Here is a 20,933-nt window from a genome sequence, read left to right on the forward strand (position 1 = left end):
AGGAGGTGCCCGCCAGGCCGGTTCCTCGGAAGCTCCCCCGGCGCGCGGGCGGCACGCGCCGGGAGGGGCGGGGCACATCGGGAGGAGGCGGGGCTGGGGCTGCGCGCGCCCGGGGCGGGGACCCGCGCCCCTTCCTGGGCTCTTCCCAGCCGCGCAGTGCAGTGCCGGGGCCGCGGCCCGGGAGCCCTCAAGCAAGACTTCAGGTCACTCCTATCTTTGAAGTGAGGTTTTTCCTGTCCCCTGCCCCTGAGCCCCGGGGGCCCGGACCCTCCCTGACCGCGGAGTGATGCGTCACCCGAATCCGGGGTCGTCCTGGCTCTACCAGCGCGGCCGCTTGCGCTCCGGAGTGTGGGCGCCCTCCCTCCCGAGCCTCACCAAAGCCGGCGTGGCGCTTCTCCAAAGCCAGCTCTTCCTCACTTCACAGTCCCTGGGTATTTAAAAGTCACCGTGGTGACCCATGCCCTGATCTGGATTCCTTTCATTCTGTCAGGAATTGACTGTGCTAGCGACGCTCAGTCGTTCAACAGACACTGACTGGCTTCGCGCTGGGCTCGGGGTCTGTCCCAGGCTACTGCGCGCCCAAACCTCCGAAGCCCCCATCGCTGCCGCACCGGCGGGTTACTGAGCCCGCGCTGCCAGAAGGACGCCCGAAGATTGCCGCGAGTGAGGGACGCGTTCGGGCCCCTGCCAGGAGGTCCAGGTCCTGGAAGAACGCCTGGGAGTTGAAAGGTTCCCGTCCAGGCCAGGGCTTCATAGAGCGTTTGCATCTATCAGGCGCAGGGCCCGGAATCTCCCTAAGACGGACTGCCTCAGCCCCAAGAACTGGGCTGTGAAAACACATTGTCCGTTTTAGCCGCAACAGGGAAGTCACTCGATCGAAATAACGCTTTTGTGGAGCTACATTGGTGATTCCTAAAACCCTGGGAGTCTTTTCGCAGGACGGTGGATTAAGAGTGTTCTCTCCGTGTGAATTTGCTCAGTAGAAATGGATGGCTCCTTTGCTGATCTGCCCGCCCCAGCAAAAAACAAAAACAAAAACCTTTAAGAAGGGAACTTGGAAGATATAAGAGTTGATTTCTCTGAAGATCGAGTTTCCTCTTTTAAAGGGATTTTATTATCCACTAACTGGCTAAAGTGGAAGAACGTTTGTGTTTTGTTCCTATTTTGTTTAGATTCAATTTTATTTACCTGTGCTTGATTAGCGTTGGCATGGTACAGAATTCCAAAAGTGTGGATGGATACACAGTTAACAAGACTCCCTTCCGTCCTTGCTCCCAGCCTCTCAGTTCCTCTCCCTGGGGGCACCATTGCCGTTTACCCCAGAGAAAATCTAATCAACCAAATGTATTTGTCCAATGTTCTTATTTTTACCTTTTGTTATACAAAACGGTAGGTCTAACTTCAGGCACAGGCCAGCAGAGTAAAGGGTTAAATGTAGAATGTGAAGGGATTACTCTCCACATGGGGCCCAGTAGTGGCAGCATCAGGACAAGAATGGGGGCTTCAAAGGTTATTTGATAATCAGGCTGGTGTTTGCAAAACTGACCTAACATAAATTTGCCTCTTTACAGACTCTTTCAGAATCAAGATCTTAACATCTTGCGTAAGTGATAAACATTTCAAAAGAAAAACAAATACATACAGAAGAGTTTGTTGAGTTGGGCAATGTTACAAATAAGACAGGAAGAAAACACAGATGGAAATCCTGAGATGTTATGAACAAGAAAGAGCCCCAGTTCCCTATTTGTCATCTTGTAGGTCAGAAACAGACACAACTTCCATTCTTCACCTGAGCTATTACTGATTTTTTTTTAACATTCCCCATGAAAGGTTTGGCATTTGAAGATGAGTTGGGTAACAATGAGCCTGCAAGATGACCTAATGTGCTACCCCCTTGATTACTCCATCCTGAGCTGTCATTCAGCAAAATTTTACTGAATACCCATCTCTTCTTTTGCTTCTCATGACTCACAGGCAGTGTTTGTTTTTCCCTTTTCTGCATGATCTTGACCACTGTGAAAGTTTTAATGGATTCTCCCTTTATCAAGAAGAGCTCATTGACTTTTGTGCACCAAGTATATGTATCTCATCTTCTTTTAAAACATGAATCAGACAGTCCATTTCTTAGCCAGAAGATTGATGAGTTTATCCTGGCAAGAAAAGGACATGTCTAGGAGGATTCTGGGTAGAATTAAAAGAGCATTAATCACAAGACTGGGGTGCCAGTATGACCTTACTGCTTCCTGTCTTTGTGATCTTGGACAAGTTACTTAACTTTGCTGAATCCTAGATTCCCTAAATATAAAATGTGGCATAATCCTCTCCACTGCCCTGCAAGATTGTTATTAATTGATACAATGTATGTGAAATTGCTTGGCACATAATGAGATTTAACATGTTAGCTATCTAAAAATGATCATTTTAGTCTGGAAAAAAATGAGTTTATAAAGGAAGTTTCTATACCATTTTGTGGCATGTGCTGGCATAGAAGTGATGAAACCTTCACCCACTACTTCCCTATCAGCCAAAACATGATATCTGATTTTCCAGAAAAATGTATCTCTACCTCTCCCATTTCAACTTAGTGTTTGTTATGTAGTATCAGTTATTTGGGTGTATCTCCAGTCTCCCTAATTAGACTGGAAATGCCTTGAAGTTGGAACTATGTCACATCTTTGATTCCTATGGGCACCTCGAACATTATTTTGATAAATTGTAGATATCCAACGATTATTTGTTAAATGAAAAGTAAGTGGGTGAAAAGAAAATTTGTTAAATTGGACCTCATCAAAAAAAATTTTTAAACCCATTTGTTCTGTAAAAGACCCTATTAAGAGGATGAAAAGACAATGGTACACTGGGAAAAATATTTTCAAATAACATATCTGACAAAGGACTTATATGTGGAATATATAAAGAACTCTCAATATTCAATAGTAAAAACTCCCAGTCTAATTAGAAAATGAGCAAATGATATGAAGAGATATTTCACCAAAGAGTGTATACAGCTGACAAATAAGCACATGAAAAGGTGCTCAACATCATTAGCCAAGGGAAATGTAAATTAAAACTATAATGAGATATCACTACATACTATTAGAATGGGTTAAGATAAAAAATTGTGATGACACCAAATCCTGATGAGGAGACAGAGAAATTGTGATACGTATGGATTGCTGGTGGGAATGTAAAATGGTGCAACCACTCAGGAAAACAATGTGGCTATTTCTTTTAAAACTAAAATTGAACCTACCACACAACCCATAAATTTCACCTTAATTATTTGTCCTGGAGAAATGAAAACTTGCATTCACACAAATCTTTTACAAACTGAGCCACAAAGGACCAGTCCTCAACAGCTCCACCCAGCACAAGATAGCAAAAGAGCAGAGGACCATGACACACATCCAGTCTGCTTGCTGTACGAAGAAATGGGATGGAGCTCACTGGACTAAGTGAACAGTCATGGTTTTGGACAAGTCAAGGAGAAGTGGGAGGCTTCAAAATGGAAATCCTGGACATTCTGCTCTTCAGCAGTGGATTACCTGGAAAAACAAAAGACATGTGACCATACATGTTATCTTATATTGATGAAATAGATCATACTGGACTAAACAGAACTAAAAATAGAAACGCATAGAAAAGAATTCATTGTTTCTGGTAAGTACAGTGTTTTTCTCCAAGGTATTTTTTAGAACAATTAATATTTTATTATACAGCTATTCACGCCCTACTAAATAATGGCTTCTAAAAAGCTTTATTGCTTTCTTTAGTAAAGTTGATTCTATCTTGGATGGACAGTGTAGAAGTAATTATAGAATCTTGTCATTCACTGATTACAATATCCAATAAGGGATCCTGGTGCTGCTAAGAGATACTGATTAAAAAAAAAATACTATTTTACAGGAGTAGATGATTACTGACTTACAGTCTTTATTTGTGACTGTCTCCTCTTACAATTTTTCTTATTATAAATTAGATCCCTACAATAAAATCCAGGCTTAGTTAATAACCTCTGTAGCCAAATCAGATACTATGCTTCTCTGAATCCTGAACCAATTGACGTCTGAGGCAGCTGACTCAGCCTGCAGTTGTGCTGAAGGTTAATAAAATTAGCAGTAATGCCCGGAAACTTAGCCAGTGCCTTGTGTGTGAGTGTGCATCCCCTTCATAACAGTCCTCAAAGCCTGAGGGATGGTTTGTCATGATCTTATTCACTGAGGCTTAACAATAAAGTTCCATTGAAATGGCAGTTAGGCATCCCCAAAGAGAAGCAGACAGATGAATCTGTCCTCTTTCCCTCAGTGCCTGACCCTCCCTACCCTGCTCTGCATTTTCTTTTTTTTTTTTTTTTTAAAGATTTTATTTATTTATTTGAGAGAGAATGAGAGAGAGCGAGTACATGAGAGGGGGGAGGGTCAGAGAGAGAAGCAGACTCCCTGCTGAGCAGGGAGCCCGATGCGGGACTCGATCCAGGGACTCCAGGATCATGACCTGAGCCGAAGGCAGTCGCTTAACCAACTGAGCCACCCAGGCGCCCTGTATTTTCTTTATTCCACAGCATTTGTCACCTTTTAACACAATCTTAACTTTCTTATTCTGTTTGATACTTATTGTTTGTCTTCCCCACTAGGATATAAGCTGCACCAGGGCAGAGATTTTTGTTTTGCTCACAGATATCTCCAAGTTCCTTGGACAGAGCCTAGCACAAAGGAAGTGCTGGAAAGATATTTATTAAATGAATGAAGATGCCAGAGAAAATGCTCCTCCACCAACATTTACAATTCAAAGACGTTCAGAAGCTTTCATGCATGCTGAATATTCACATTGATATTTTTTAAATCAGGTGACCTGAATTTTCATATATTTTAAAATTCCTTCCAGAGGTGAAGAATCTTAATGCTGGCTGCAGTGATGTTACCAGTTCATTGAGGCTATTTCTCCGCTCAGTAATTCACCCCCCCTCCACTAGGACCTTCACTATCTTTAAGGCAGAGCCAAGAGGCTTATGGTTCCAGGAGACAAAAAAGATGGATCCTACCTGGAATATAGAAATCTAAGGGTAGAAAAGAAAGGGAATATAGCATGAGAGAAGATTCTGCTCTATAGAAAGGGAAAAGAGAAGGAAGAGGAAGAGAAGGGGGAGGAGAAGGAGAATAAGGGGTAAAAGAAGAAGATGGAAAAAAGGAGAAGAAGAAGGAAGAGGAGGAGGAAGAAAAAAGAGGAGGAAGAGGAAGGGGAGGAAGAGGAGGAGGAAGAAGAAGGAGAGGAAAAAGGAGAAGAAGAAGGAGAAGGAGAACTCTCTGCCACAAGAGCAAGAGAATCATTTGGAACGAATGTGAGTAGGTAAACAACACTATTTGGTTCTCCCAAGGATCCAGGACTGAATCTTTCTTGGTCCCCAGGGGACCCAGAATGGGAAATGTGGGAAGGTGGTAAGAAGATGGAGATGACATAGCATTTGGGGCTAGCAGAGTTGAGCCCCTGAGAGACTGAATGTACAAATGGACAACAGCCAGACCATAGATGACAACAGGACTGACCCACAACCTCTCCAGCAGCCAGCCAGGAAGCCAAACCACCCCTCTGCTGTTATCAGCCCTCAATGATCTGGACTTGATCAATGGCTACCAGCTTCCTTATTTTTTGGCCCCTGCTTCCAACTTAGCGTCAACCAGATGTATATGCTCCCAACTCAGTCACATAGGATGCCCTGCTTCTAGTTAGCCTGCTTCCAAGTTCCTCATGCCCCCAACCTGCAGTCAGGGAGGTTGCCTGAAGTCTTCCCTCTTTTTCATTATAAAGCTTTCCTATTCCACTGCCTGCCTTTGAGTCTCTGCCAAACATAAGCGCTGAACAAAAAGCTTCTGTTTATTCTCATCTGGGTGGTCTTCATTTATTTCCACAGTTTTCCTAAAGGTGTTATTGAGACAGACTGCATTGCCCACCACCACAGATCCCACCCTTTACCAAGCAAGGTGCCCATAGAGGCCCATTGTGCCTCGCACTAGTGGCTTGTCAAGTTCTCACCAAACATTTGCGAATCAGCCCTGGTTCTGAGCTCTGCTCTCTGGGTGTGGAATTCCACAGCTATACATTCTCAGTTTGGTACCTGGGTTTTGTTATTTGTTCCTATTGTTTTGGCATCCTTGGTGTAATCAGGTCATTTTGGGGGGACCCATTTTGCTCTCTTTTGTGCTTCTGTTTTGTGATGTGCTATCTAAAAGTGTTTGTCATATTAAGGAGAATCACAGAATAGAAAACAGGCAGAGGGCCCTATAAGCTGAGTTTGTGGTTCTCACCAAACCAGAGCCCATTTGGACAAATTTTGCCAAGTTACGGACAAAACTAGGTGAGATTTTCTCCTTCCACCCTTTTTGCTGTTGTTGTTCTTTTTGTTCTGAGAGCTTGGCTTTGATCCAAGGAGAATGTTCTCTTTGGTGAATGTTCTCTTTGGTTCCACCTGCCTGGAGGTGCTGATGGTCAAGTCTGTGTGCAGAGGCAGCCAAACCGTCAGGTTGGGGGTCCAAGATACAAAATGCACAAGCATCACTTTTCACTCACAGTTGCCTGCTCCCAAGGAAGCATCTCAGTCTAAAACCTTTTCTCCTCCTCCTCCTCCAGGAGAAACTTCTCCTTTCTACCTGAACTCTTCTTATAATCCTAATTCTCTCATATGTTGCTCTAAATGGCACATCTTCACCAGTGATGATTTGGAGCTTCAGTAACCCCTCTGGGAACATTTGGTTTGAATAAAATTGTTCGTCTGAGAGATGCCTTGGAAAAGAAAGGATCTAAAATTTCTCAGATTTAATAGGTAGCATTTGTATTGGTATGCAGAGGCCTCCAAACGAAATTCTGATTGAAAAAATTCCTTCACTAGAATACTCTTCAGCCAAAGCTAATGAGCAACCTGACAATCTTAAGCAATGACAAACTAGACTCATTTCCTGAGTAAATTCTCCCTCTGTGTCCTCCTGTTACCTCTTTCAATCTAGTTCTCCTTCATTCTTCTTATCCTTCTGATCTCTCTCCTTCCACACTTCTGATAATTTCTCTCTCTTCTTTCCCTTGTCCAGATCCCCTATCTTTTCCTGCTGACTTTCCTAAGAATCCCAAATTCTGGTTGCTTCTAAACATCCATCCCTCCCATGAGTCAGGTGTGCCTTGGATCTGAACTGAATTCACAGTTATAATTCAGAATTTCCCTAACCCAGAGAAGGCCAGCTGCTATTCATAGAATATAGCCTTCTTTTAGGTGCATATGTCCCAGGGTTACCTGAACTATATCAACTCATACACATGTTGGTCAAAACCTCAGATGCTAAATCCTGGGTGGCAAAAACTGATTGGACGAACACAGAAAGGGATCTGCAGAGTCCCTCTTTTATAATAAACCTGAGGGTTGAGAAGGGCCCCAAAGTTAGGGCAAAGTCTACTAAAAGCCATACCCAAAACATTTCCAACAAAATTTTATTAGACCGTAATTCAATCATGCACACAAAGAAAAGATGAAACTGTAGGAGATTATGGCCATACAGTCCACTCCCTCAGGGACACAACAGTTATCCCCTTAACATCTGGTAACTGCAAGACCCACACATTTAGGAATTTCACCTCTGATATTCTGCCCTGCTTCTTGCAAGTTGGCAAAATATTGCAAGAGACTCATGTACTCAACCCCATCATCACCAGGTTAAGGCTGCCTTCCCACAACATCTTCCTAAATAGCCTCAGCCTCCTGATGTTCTTAAAACAGAAAATTTCATCTATTAGAAGAGATGTCAGAGAAAAAACTACTCTTGAACTTCACTAGAATGGACCTGATCATGTATCATTTGTTAGCAACAAATACAGTAGTGAAACTCCAGGGAGTCATGTTTCACAATTAAAGAAGCAATTCGGAATTCCACATGGTTGGCAGGCTACTCCTATAAGGGACCTCAAATTTCAAGTTCTCAGAGATCCACTAGTAGCAGCTGACTTTTGGAAGTAAGTAGCTGAGCCGGGTCTGCGGAATATGCAGATGACTTAGGATAGTAGATAGTCACTGCCTAAGACATGGGACTAGACTACTGGCTAATTCCTATTTTGTTATTCATCTGCTTGCTCATAACCATTCTCATTTTCTACAGACCTTTGGTTATTGTCCACCCATAATGGCACTTTTCCTCTTTTCCTTCCTCTTTATTATAATTGTTAGCTCAGAACATACTTATTCTAATGCCATTCTTAGATTATCCCAAACAGTAGCAACTGCCCTGAGTCTTACCGATTGCAGTATATGCCATCCATCACCAGACCATCATGATAAAAACCTCTAGAGAATTTCAGTCTTAATAAGCAAGATCATAAGGAATGGCAGCTGATGGCATTTGCATCTAAATAAACAAATGGTCTTAAATAAATCAACACATGAATATGGTAGTGCCCTTCTGTCACAGAAAACCAATTATTGTAAGACATTTGAATTCAACAACCTTCATGGGGGTGATGGGCCAATTACTTGCCACCTGGAAGAGGTTAATAGAGATCAAACTGTAACTGGGCTAATCGAAGACCTTTCTTCTGATCTTCCACCATAAGCAACTCCTTTTCTCCTGTGTCTCCATATGCCCCCTACCGGATACTACTTTTTTTGCAACCAGAATGCCTGGTCTTGTTTGCCTCAGACTCATAATAACTTCATGCACTTTACCAATAGTATGCCAAGACTTATCTGTATACTGAGACCCTAATTCTAGAAATCACAAACTTGGCAAATTCCATCTGAGATACAAGTCCCCAAACAAGGGTGGTGGAAGATCAGACCAATCTTTACTCATTGGCACAGGTAATGATGGACAGTTGTATTGCTCTAGATTTTTTGCTGGCTAGTCATGGTGGTTTTTGTGCCATTGCTAATACTTCTTGCTGTACTTAGATTAATGAAACAGGCAAAATATAACAGGCAATACATTGACTTAAGGAAAAAAACTACTTGGTTTTTTAAGGTTGATCTTCGTGGCCCATGAAATTTGTTTACTTGGCCTGGGTTGGGCAATTGGGGTTCCTAGTTCTTGTGTCTTATAGGGACTATTAATTATTCTTGTTTTTGTCAGTGGTCATGATTTGGTCTCTGGCATTCTATCCAGAACTGTAAATCCTACTACATAGCTGCTCTTTTGACAGATAATCGCTGTGAAAATGCGACAACAAAAAGCTCAAGATGATCTTGCAACACAGTTGACCATGGAGACAACTGAACCATCCCCACAGTGAAGATATGGATCTGTAGCCTTCCCTGAATTGGTCAACCTGCCACTTGCAAGAGTGAGAGAATGACCAAAAGCGAGACTGAGGGACTGAATACACAAAGGAAAATGGCCAGCCTATATATGACAATAGAATGCTGACTCACAACCTCTACAGCAACCAGTTCAGAAAGTGAACTGTAGCAATTGGCCCAGAACAATTAGCAATTGTTAATAATTGCCAACTTTTTAATTTTTTTGCCCCAGCTTCCAAGTCAGGATCAAATGGAGAAAGCCAAATATGCTTGCCAAACTAATCCCATAAGATGCCCCACCTCTAGTTACTGATCCAGAGTTCTATACCAACAACGTCCAATCAGATCATACCTAACACCTTCCTTTTTTCTTTTGTTATAAAGTTTTCCTACTCTCCTGCCTGCTTTTGACTCTACCAAACACAAGCAATGGTGGCTTTCTTATATTCATGGTCTTCATTTATTTCCACAGCTCATTAGGAACTCTGGAAGGAGACAGCACTACATGGCTCCCATCTGGCAACACAGAGCAGCTGCTGCCAAATAGGAGTGGAACCATGTCAGATTTAAGGTGAGAAAGAAATAGGAGATGGAACCCCAAGAGTCCCTTGACTGTTACATAGCATAGAAGAAATCCACAAATGCCTCCATACTCCCTGTGAAAGAATGTGGAAGGTACTGATTGTTGAGGGCCAGCAAGCCTGCAGGGGTCAGTGTTGGGAGGGGGTAGGCAGTACCCCATATCATTCCCACACAGGGAATATGAGGTGGTTTGCCAAGGCCAGGGACCTGATGTGGGATTTGGCTGAAATTCAGAGGTTCTGTCAAGACATTAAGAGGCAAAGTGGGGTCAGGTCATCAAGGGAAAGACTCCAGATCCTCACCATGCCAAGAACACCGCATCAGTTAGGTTTTGCTGTGTAACAAACCACCTCAAAACTTTGCAACTTAAAATAATAAGCACTTACTAGGTCATCATTCTATGGGTTGTCTAGGTGGGTCTTTGGAACTGGGCTGGCTGATCTTGCTGGGCTCATTCAGGAAGCAGGTTAGCTGTTGGCTGGATAATTTAGAATGTCTTACTAACTGAATGAAATGGATTGTAAGTCAAAGGTGATCTAACAGTTTATCTTAGTGATTTTCTATGGGTTTCCTTCATTATTCTTGTTCCCTGTCCACCATTTTGAAAATAAGGCATAATTGCAATTCTTAGGCATTCACAAAAATGTTTTGGAATATTTATCAGCTGGTTATGTTAGCAAGCACAGTAATGCTTCTAGTAATTTACCTGGCAGTCTCTTCCTAGCAGGAATGTTAAACTTCTTTCCATTTATGACCTTACAACTCAACCTAATATATACTCTACAGTATTTTCGAAGATGAGCATGTGCAGGAGCCAAATTCTGGAAAGGGCTTTCTGCACTGACTTTTGAGTTATATAAAGTATCTCATTTCTTCATCATATGAAAAATGAGAATGTAGCATCATTCCCACGCCATGGCTATCTTGTCTTTTGAGTCAAGTCATTGATGATGAGCTCTTCCATATGCTTATCTGGTAACCGTGTGTATCATATAGGAATTTCTAAAATTCAACAGACCAAGCTCCATTAACATTACTAGAAGGAAACACTGCTTCATTAACAATAAACCTCCCAAAGTTTACTGTACATGGGGAGAGAGCTCATGGTGGACTGGGTGAACTTTTAAACACTGTTCCTATTCCACCACCAAGATTTTATTTCCCCTAGGAGCTCATGACTACTTCCACCATGTTAACCTCAGTAGATCGCTACTCCTCTTCTAAGAAACATATCCAAACAGGGATATAAATCCTTTTCTTATGTCTCCAGAGGACACTTGAGATATGGTTTAGATATTTTTTAAAAATCACTTAAAACTAGGGGAAAATGGAAATAATATCAAGAGTACCATTATTTGAGACTAGTGTTTCTCCAATTTTGTTCCACAGAACACTAATTTGGGGGGCTAATAGAAGATGCTTCATGAAAAGATGTTTGTGGTTCAACAAAAATGGGGAATGGTGCACACTATATCTACCTCATAGATACTAAAATGTACATGAGCATAACAAAGGCTCTGAGAAGTCATGCAACAGACCTCTAACTTTTCCTAATGCAGTGATTCCCAAGCTTATGAAAGTACAGAATATTTTATGTTAGTACACAACCAATATCTTATGGATAGCATATCCTGAGATATCAGTTTGGTTACCTGAATTGTATTCTAGCCCTTAAAAAGGGGACCCCTGTTAAAGCAAAGGTTGTGCTGGAGTCTCTTCTTTCCCACATCTCCCTTCAGCTTCTATATGGCAGATGCTGTCCTGAAAACTCAAGGTGAGTTCCTCCATGAATAGACAAAGAGAAAAAAGTTAAGACCTTGTGGTTACTTCAGCTCTGCGTTCACAGTTCTTTCTTCTCTAAGAAGTCTTTCCTTTTCAGATGAGTGATACCTGGAATGGCCTGCCTCACAAGACAGGAGAGAACTGTAGAATAGTTGTCAAGAGCAAGAACCCAGGAGTCTGACTCCACCATATCTTAACTTAAAATCTCCATGCTTCAATTGTCTCATGTGTAAAATGATAACAGTAGTAAATACCTCATAGGATATTGTGAGTAGCCCATGAGTAAAAGCTTATAAAATACTTAGAACAGGATCTGACATAGAGTGTGTACTCTGTAGATATCAGAATTATTTAGTTAACCTAGACCTGGCATCCCTCAAAAGAATATCCTCATCAAACTACAATACAGATTTCAAAATTCATACAAGAGGGACATGTCTTGAGGAGCTAGGCAATCAGTTTTTTCTGGTTGCAAATATTTTATCAGCATGACTATCAATAGGTTAATTGATGCACTTTACATTTTTATTTTTATATTTTATAATTATAGAAGTAATACATTCTAACAGTGGGAGCCTATAAAACATAAAGAAACATTAAAGGGAATATGCGCTCAAATAATCTGTCTTTGGAGACCCCGCTGGTAATATTTTGTTATATTTATAATACATATATTATGAAAATGGTGATATAATACACTGCTAGATATATTTTTCACTTGGCAAAATGTTGTGTACACTCACCCTGTCACTATTCGACAGCTGCAGATTATTCCATCCTATGGATGTATTATAATTCATTTCTTGATTCCTGAGTGGTTTACTCACCAGGATGATTTGGTGAATTACCCATCACAAAACTGGTGTTTCAACAGAAGGAGCCCACACACTCTTCATCTCCTGGAGGGTTATTAAGCCCTGTCAATTCTTTCCACTGGCTTTCCCACTCATACACCATGTCACCTCTTAGTCTTCATTATTTTTGAGGGTAAATAAATTCAAGTCAAGCACATCTACAGTGAGTCAGAGAAAATCAAAAGGCTAGAAGACAAAGCTTATTAAGTAAGATTAAAGGAAATAGTACTCTTTTGTCCATTATCTGTCAATTCTCTATACTTATTATTCAAGCATTAACATCTCTTTCTTCATTTTTTCTTCTAATTCTACTTTCCTTTTTTTTTCCCCTACTTTCCATAAAAATGGGAGTATTTGCTATGATATGTGTCATTCCATAACACATGACAGTGTAAAACTGGCCAACACCTTCCTTCACTTTCAGGAGAAAAGAGCTCTGGTATGCTTCAAGGATAAAATATGGTAGAAAATAAGTTATCCAGAAATCCCAACACTAAAGCATCCAAAATACGAAACCTGTTTTGAAATGACTTTTTTTCCCTAGTGATCTTCCATGTTTCGAATCATGCAAATAGAAAAACTAATGAATGAATTGCTCTGGTGACTGTGGTAATGACAGAATCTACAGAGTAATGAATAACCAACCAGTTGGGAACATCATAGCAGCTGAATTCTAACATTAGAGACAATGAGATACAGTGCACCCTGTGCATTGGACAGCTCTTATTTTTGTCTTTTGGGGATCATCACTCTTCCACAGTCTATCCCAACCCCAGTTTCTGAGAAGGACCTAGGTATGGCCACCAAGCATCCAACTCCCTGGCCACAGTGCTAGGTTACTTGAGCTAGGTCAATGATACTCCGTTCAGGGACTTACTATTGAGAAAGAGGGTCTATTAATAATATAACTGGACTTACAAATAATGCAATATATGTTAAGAAAGAAAAAAAGAAGAAGAAGAATGTAGCAGGAGGGGAAGAATGAAGGGGGGGAAATCGGAGGGGGAGAAGAACCATGAGAGACGATGGACTCTGAAAAACAAACTGAGGGTTCTAGAGGGGAGGGGGGTGGGAGGATGGGTTAGCCTGGTGATGGGTATTGAGGAGGGCACGTTCTGCATGGAGCACTGGGTGTTATGCACAAACAATGAATCATGGAACACTATATCTAAAACTAATGATGTAATGTATGGGGATTAACATAACAATAAAAAAATTTTTTAAAAAAAGGAGAATGGTAGAAAATTGTAAAATAAATAAATAAATAAATAAATAAATAAATAATATAACTGGACTTGACATGAATAGAATAAATGCCAGAGCTGCTTATAGTCATCTTTATGAGAACAAAGGTGCATAAGAAATCACTCTAAATTATTTGGTTCATGATTTTGTGGGTTGCCAATATGAACTGGGCTCAGCTCAGTTAATTTTCTGGTCTTGGCTAGACTTAACTCATGTATCTGTGAGCATCCCCTAGATTAGCTGGGCCCAGCTGATCTAGGATGGTCTCACCTGGGATGGTTTTCCTCTACTCCATGTAGTCTCTAATTATCCAGAGGACCAGCCTAGGCTTACTCACATGGCACAGGCATGGCTCTAAGTGAGCGGAAGTGTGCAAGACCTCATGAGCATTAGGCTCCAAACTGGGATGGCCTCACTTTCCCTATACTCTGTTAATCAAAACAAGTCTTGAGTCCAGTCCAGATTTAAAGCAGTGGTGAAATGGACTCCCTCTCCATAAGTAAGAACTGCAAAGTCACAGTGCATGGAGTGTAGACAGAGGGAAGAAAGTAACTATGGCCATTTTTGTAGGTAATCTTCCACAGCCCATCTTCTGGCCAAAATTATTCACATTTCTTCTATATGCAAAATACACTTACCTCCTCCCAAGACCTTTTTCCACCTGTACTGGAGTCCATGATTTTGGGACCTACATCCTTCCACATGAGGCTTGGTTGGAGGCCTGTGAACTAAACAAACAAGTTACATGCCTTCAACACACCCAACATACAAATGGGAGGCATGGACAGGATGAGCACGATAGACTTTTCCATTCAGAATACTCTGTTAAAAACAATGCATGCAGTGAAAATCTTGTAAATTTCATGGGCCAAAGGACCTCATCACTGTTGGGGAAGGTCATTGAGAGGATGTGATCGCTGGTTGATCCACAAGCTACAAGTGGGCAATTGGAGGCTCTTCACCCCCTCCCCGTCCTTGGAATGTACCTTCTGCCTGCCTTTCCCACAACTGGAGCCATTTTCAAGGACACAGACAAGATAGTGAGGTGGTGTTGAGACCCTCTGGAAGGTCTCTATACATGACTGAACCTCATACACACTGCTATATAAAATTTTAAGATTCCAGCAGTGGGTATGGGTCTACTAGTCTCATGGCTACCCAAGACAAGCCTGGTAAGTAAGTTCCCTTGCTTGTTAAACCTGCCACCTGCCAATCTGGAGTGGCCTACCCCATTCTTCAATCTCTGCCTGGCCTCCGTGCATGCAGGGTTTGTGAACCAACAATCCCAGAGCAAGGGATGCTGTGGATGTGCAGACTGAAAAGAGGTCCCAACAAGAGACTATGCAAAGCACTGAGGCATTTTAAAGTAGCGATTTTCTGCTTTGGTTTCTGCAGATGCTGACACAACAAATTCTGATTCTAAGTGGCTTGGCCGGATTCCTATCTACAGATCAAGCAAGATTTTCTGGTAAATAAAATATTCATGCATTTTTTATTAGTGCATGAGTCTTTTTTTATGAAGTTGTCATTGCCATTTTAAAGTGCATCCTAAATCCTGATATTCACTGCAAGATTTTGATGAGTGAAAGATTTAAATTGTCTTACCATTAAACATTTAGGGTTTTCTATAACACGTTACTTTTTTTCCTGTTTTCTACAAAGTCTAGATGATTTTGGTTAATGTAAGCTGATAACTACTTAATATATTCTTTAATTGAGTCTTAGGATATATTTTTATTAAACAAAGTTTTCCAAAGCATAGGTGGCTTTTTTTTCTATGTTTCATAGCATGATTTTATTTTTTATTTTTTTTCTTAGATACAAAAGCCTTTCAATTAAAAACTAATAATGTATTGTATAGTGACTAACATAACATAATAAAATTAAATTAAATTAAAAAAACAATTATGTGGGTTTTGGCATTAACTGAAAACATAGGTGGCTTTTTAACATTTTTAAAACATTTTGTTTGAAGATAATGTACATATAGAGAAGTACACATACCAAATGTGTATAGCTTGATGAATTTTCCCATTCAGCACATTTGTGTAATCAGCAAACAGATAAGAAACAGAATATTACCTTGAGGCACCTGGGTGGCTCAGGTGGTTAAGAAACAGAATATTACCAGACTCCAGAAGCTTTCCTGTGCATGCTTTCAGCCGCTACTCCTCTGAGATAGGGCTTCTCAACCCCAGCACTATTGATGTTTTGGGCTGAACAATTCTTTGCTGTGGGGGCTACCCTGTACATTTTAGGATATTGAGCAACATCCTTGGCCTCTACCTGCTACCTGCCAGTAGCAACGCTCATCCCCAGTGTGATAACCCAAAATATGTCTCCAGACATTGCCAAATATGCCCTGCAGATGGATGCTTAACTGACTGAGTCACCCAGGCACCCCTATCCATTCAACTATTGAAGGACATTTTGTAATCACCAGTTTTTTACTAATACAGTTTTAAAACTCATTTCTTTATTATCATGCCTTATATCCCAAATTTATATATCATAGCTCATCTCTTAAATTTTTTTTTTTAGTTAAGCATCTGAATTTTGGAAATTTTGTTAATCTGGAACAAATCACATGCTGGGCATTATAAATAAAGTATTTTTTGGTAATTTCATAAGAAATCCACAATGGGGCCACTGATCCTGAAGGTGAGGTTGGGAGGAGGAAGAAAAGGAGTCCAAGTTCAGTGCAACCAAAATTATTGAAGTGACTGCTGGGCATTGTTGGTAGCTCTGGAAATGTGAAGATGAATAAGACAAGTTCTGTGCCTTTGAGAATTTTACCATCCATTCCTCCAGTGCTGACCGATTTTTCTCTCCTGGGGCTAATATGATCTAATGGTACCTCTTATGTGGAGGGTTGCCTCTGATGACAAGATCTGAGCAGTGCCAGGGGGGGAAATGTGGGATGGGCAGTGGAGCTGCACCTGCTTTTGGTCTTTTTCAAGAAAGATAGAAGTGGGGGTCCTAAAGTTGTAGCTCCACGCACGACCAGGGTGCAGAAACAGAGAAGGGTTTAAAGCAGAAACCTTAGCTAAGAATAGGCAGGGTGCAAGCTGCAGGGGGGAAAACACTCCCTGTCTCCAGAGACCTCTAATCGCAGGGGAGACTGGATAGGGCAGGGCAGGGGATGAGGCAGACACAGTCCCCCAAGGAAATCCAGCTGACAGAGAGGACAGAAATGCCTCCTGATGCTCCACGAGTCACTTCATAACTGAGTCTGAAAAGTTCATTTACATTCACAACATACATCCCACTAGACAAAGGAGAATATGAGCCTAGGGAAGGAACGGCTCTGCAGGGCTTCTGTGTTTTAAAAATAGGCTAATTTGGTCTTTAATAGGCGTCAACCAAGTTGAGCGGCTGCCCTTTCACAAGAAGACTTTCATCCCCAGTATTCCATAAAGCATCTTTGTCTCTTATCTTTGCTACTCAAATATTTCATTAATTCTCTACAACTTCAGGACAATGAAACAAGGGCCAGTGTGACTGGTATCATCCTCCCTACTTATTCATCATTCTCAGCCTTCTGAGACTTTCACTTCTCTTCCTCAATTTATGTTTGTTCATTATTGTTACACACTTGTTAAACTCAATACTGTTTAATTAAATTGACCAAATGTTTACGTTGTGAGTTCATTTTGAATTGACCTTTCAATTAAGTTTGCATTATAATTATCAAATTATAAATATTTAAGTAATTAAAGAATTTCAATCCAACATAGGAAGGTTTCTAAATTTTCTCTTAAGTAAATCAATAGGAAATAAAAGAATATTTTAATTTTTATAACCATGTGCATATTTGTCATTTAAAAGATTATTGAATTAAACCCAGACCCATTTCCAAGAAAATGTTAGATGATATTTGTAAAAATGATATTTCAACTACTTCACTGGGCAATCCTTTAATAAGCACCTTGCCTAATTTATTAAAATAACAGCAGGTAAAGCAAAAACAAACCCAAACTCCAAATTTTCAATGGTCCCCTTGTTGTGCATACAGTCTCAAGAACATGCCACCCTCCCCAATACCAACCCCTCTCCCCTCCTGCCAATTAGCCAATTAGAAAACAATGAGCCATTTAGCCGCTGAGTTGCAGAGACTTAATATTTAAAAGCCAGCCTTTATGTTTGTTTTTTGTCCCTCAGGAAAATCCCCAAAGAACACATTTTTCACCAAATTTATCCATCACATGCTAAAATAACTCAAAACAAATGTGTAAGACTTTCCATTGAACTACTTGTGCCTTCCAGTTAATCTGTCTCAAAAACTTTCACTGCAAAGGATTTGTAATGGGCTATCACATGATAACAGAAGTGTTTTTCTCTTAAAAATTCTTGCTTACCTATTTGGGAGTCCCAATATTATTTAAATAAGTATGCTTTGGAGCACTGGGTATTATATGCAAACAATGAATCATGGAACACTACATCAAAACTAATGATGTAATGTATGGTGATTAACATAACATATTAATAAATAAATAAATAAGTATGCTTACTGTTTAAAGGAAACTGCATCTTTTTTTATTATGTTCGGTTAGCCAGCATACAGTGCCTCATAAGTTTTTGTTGTAGTGTTCAATGACTTATTAGTCGTGTATAACATCCAGTGCTCATCCCAATACGTGCCCTCCTTAATACCCATCACCCAGTTACCCCTGCATCTTTTTGTAAAGCAAAAATGTGTATATATGTTGACATTACCTATAGACATATATGCATCTGTGTGTGTGGGGGGTACACTCACAGATAGCATACATATGTATATAGATAGATGAATATATACATGTATAGACTCACACAGTGTATGTAACATATATATGTACATATATACATACAGTACAAAATAATGGTTTATTTTTTTTTAAGATTTTATTTATTTTTTGACAGAGAGAGAGACAGCGAGAGAGGGAACGCAAGCAGGGGGAGTGGGAGAGGGAGAAGCAGGCTTCCCGCTGAGCAGGGAGCCCGATGCGGGATATGACCTGAGCAGAAGGCAGATACTTAACGACTGAGCCACCCAGGTGCCCCCAAAATCATGGTTTAGAGCATGGACACCGCAACCAGTCCACTTAGATTTAAATTCCAGATCCATATGGCAACAAAGGTAAGTTACTTTACCTTTGAGTGCCTCAGACTCCTCCTCCTAAAATAAGAATAATATTTGTATCTATTTCATCGGGTTGTTAAAAGGGCTAAATGAGTGAATACGCGGCTGTACATAGAGCTTAGCATGACATCCAGCTCCTGGAAACGCTATGTAAATATCTGCTTATAATTAATCTGTGTGTATTTGTGTATATAATACAGGTATAAATGATTAACCTCTCCTGTGTTTATTTCACACATTTTTGTACACTAGGTTTTTCTTCGTGTGAGATCCATGTATACACTTAAAGATGATAGAAAAATTAACTCTGTTTCTACAAATTCTTCTTCTACCAACTCTACTTCCCTTGGCTAAATAAATCTAATTTTTGACTTTTGACTCATATATTTTATATTCCAAATTCTCAAATCTTTCCATCCACTCTTTTCTTTTTTTAAATTAATTAATTTATTTAAAGATTTTATTTATTTGAGAGAGAGACAGAGGCAGAGAGAGCGAGCATGAGCAGGGGGAGTGGCGGGCAGAGAGAGAGGGAGAAGCAGACTCCCTGCTGAGCAGGGAGCCCGATGTGGGACTCCATCCCAGAACCCTGAGATCATGACCTGAGCCGAAGGCAGATGCGTAACCGACTGAGCCACCCAGGCGCCCTTTTTCTTGAATCTTCCTAAGTTTTCCACATCTCTAGAGGTGTCAAACCCCCAAGTGTTGCCAGTGTTCTAACTGGGACGTGAGCATGCAGCTGTGAAGCCCTCCTCAGGACTGGGAGTTCTTCAAGGAGGCTGACACCAGCTGCAGTTCCCAGGTCTCACCTTGAGAGCCTCGTAATTGGCTCTGCCCAGAACGTGCCTCTTTTCAGTGTTACCCTAACTCCAGCACCCAAGGATTATAGACCAGACACTGACCCCCTGGCTGCACATTAAAATCACCAGGGGAGCTTTTAAGAAGTGCCAATGCCTAGGTTTACCCAAAGCAGTTAAATCAGAATCTCTAGGGGGTGGCCGTATACCGCCATTTCTTAAAAGCTCCTGTCTGGGTCTAAAGTGCAGTCAGGGTGCACAGTTGGAGTCGCGTAGAGAAGACATCGCCATCCCACAGATGTCCATCTCTTTGCTCTGCTGCTGGCATGGTGCTAGCAGGGTGCATTCCTCACTGCCTGTGGGAGGTTACATCTTCCCAGCTCCTCAGAGAAGGTCAGTGGACAGCTTCCTGAGGCCATGCTCCCTGCCTTGTCACTTAATACCTCCAGAAAACAAATATCTGCATAATGAGGCTGGAAATTGGGTTTTAGAACAACTGTTCTCAAATTTTTCTTCTATTGCCACACATACGATGGGCAATATTCATGTGCATGACACTGTCCTGCTGGAATAGGTGAGGGCCAATTCCCAGCTGTAATCCTACCTAAGGTAGCATTTTAAAACACAAATTAGTGACAGTGACATAATTATAGGGGCCATTTGGGTTGTCATTAAACAAAGTCAATAATTTGCAAACTTAGGTACTTCAAATACTGTTCAGTTACTCAACACATATTCACTGAATATCTACTCTCTACACACTGGTCTAGGGGCTCAGCATGAAATAGTTTAAAACAACAACAAATTTCTTGCTATCGGTGGAAGTTACATTTTAGGGTAGTTACATTTTAGTGAGAAGACAGCAAACAAATAGATGAATGAATGAATGTACGTTTCTGTGTTGTGGGAGGAGGGGGGACTATGGGTAAATGTCATGAAGAAAAGAAAAGGTGAGGGAGTGCCTTGTTGGGGAAAGGAATCAGGAAAGACCCCTTGGAGTAAGTGAGATTTGAGTAGAGATCTGAAGGCAGTGAGAAGGCCAGCCTCCTCTGTGTCTGGGGGAGGAGTGGTGCAAGCAATTGTAAAAGCGCTGGGAAGGGAGCCTGCTGTGTAGTTCAGAGAACATCAAGTGAGCCAGAGTGGCTAGAATAGGATAGGCAACAACAAATAGTCAAGTCAAAAAATGGGCAGAAGACATGAACAGACACTTCTCCAAAGAAGACATACAAATGGCCAACAAACACATGAAAAAGTGCTCAACATCATTAGCCATCAGGGAA

At 41.0% G+C, this 20,933-nt stretch overlaps 1 long non-coding RNA gene across 1 annotated transcript; it reads left to right on the forward strand.

Annotated features, from left to right (window-relative positions):
• Positions 1–3,030: 3,030 nt before the first annotated feature.
• LOC116635135 lies at positions 3,031–15,360 on the forward strand. The gene is made up of 3 exons (XR_004300112.1): positions 3,031–3,660; positions 9,741–9,839; positions 15,127–15,360. It is a non-coding gene; the product is annotated as an uncharacterized LOC116635135 (long non-coding RNA).
• The last annotated feature ends 5,573 nt before the right edge of the window (positions 15,361–20,933 follow it).

Source organism: Phoca vitulina, unplaced genomic scaffold (assembly GCF_004348235.1).
Source record: "Phoca vitulina isolate PV1807 unplaced genomic scaffold, GSC_HSeal_1.0 scaffold10, whole genome shotgun sequence".
Lineage (NCBI taxonomy): Eukaryota > Metazoa > Chordata > Mammalia > Carnivora > Phocidae > Phoca > Phoca vitulina.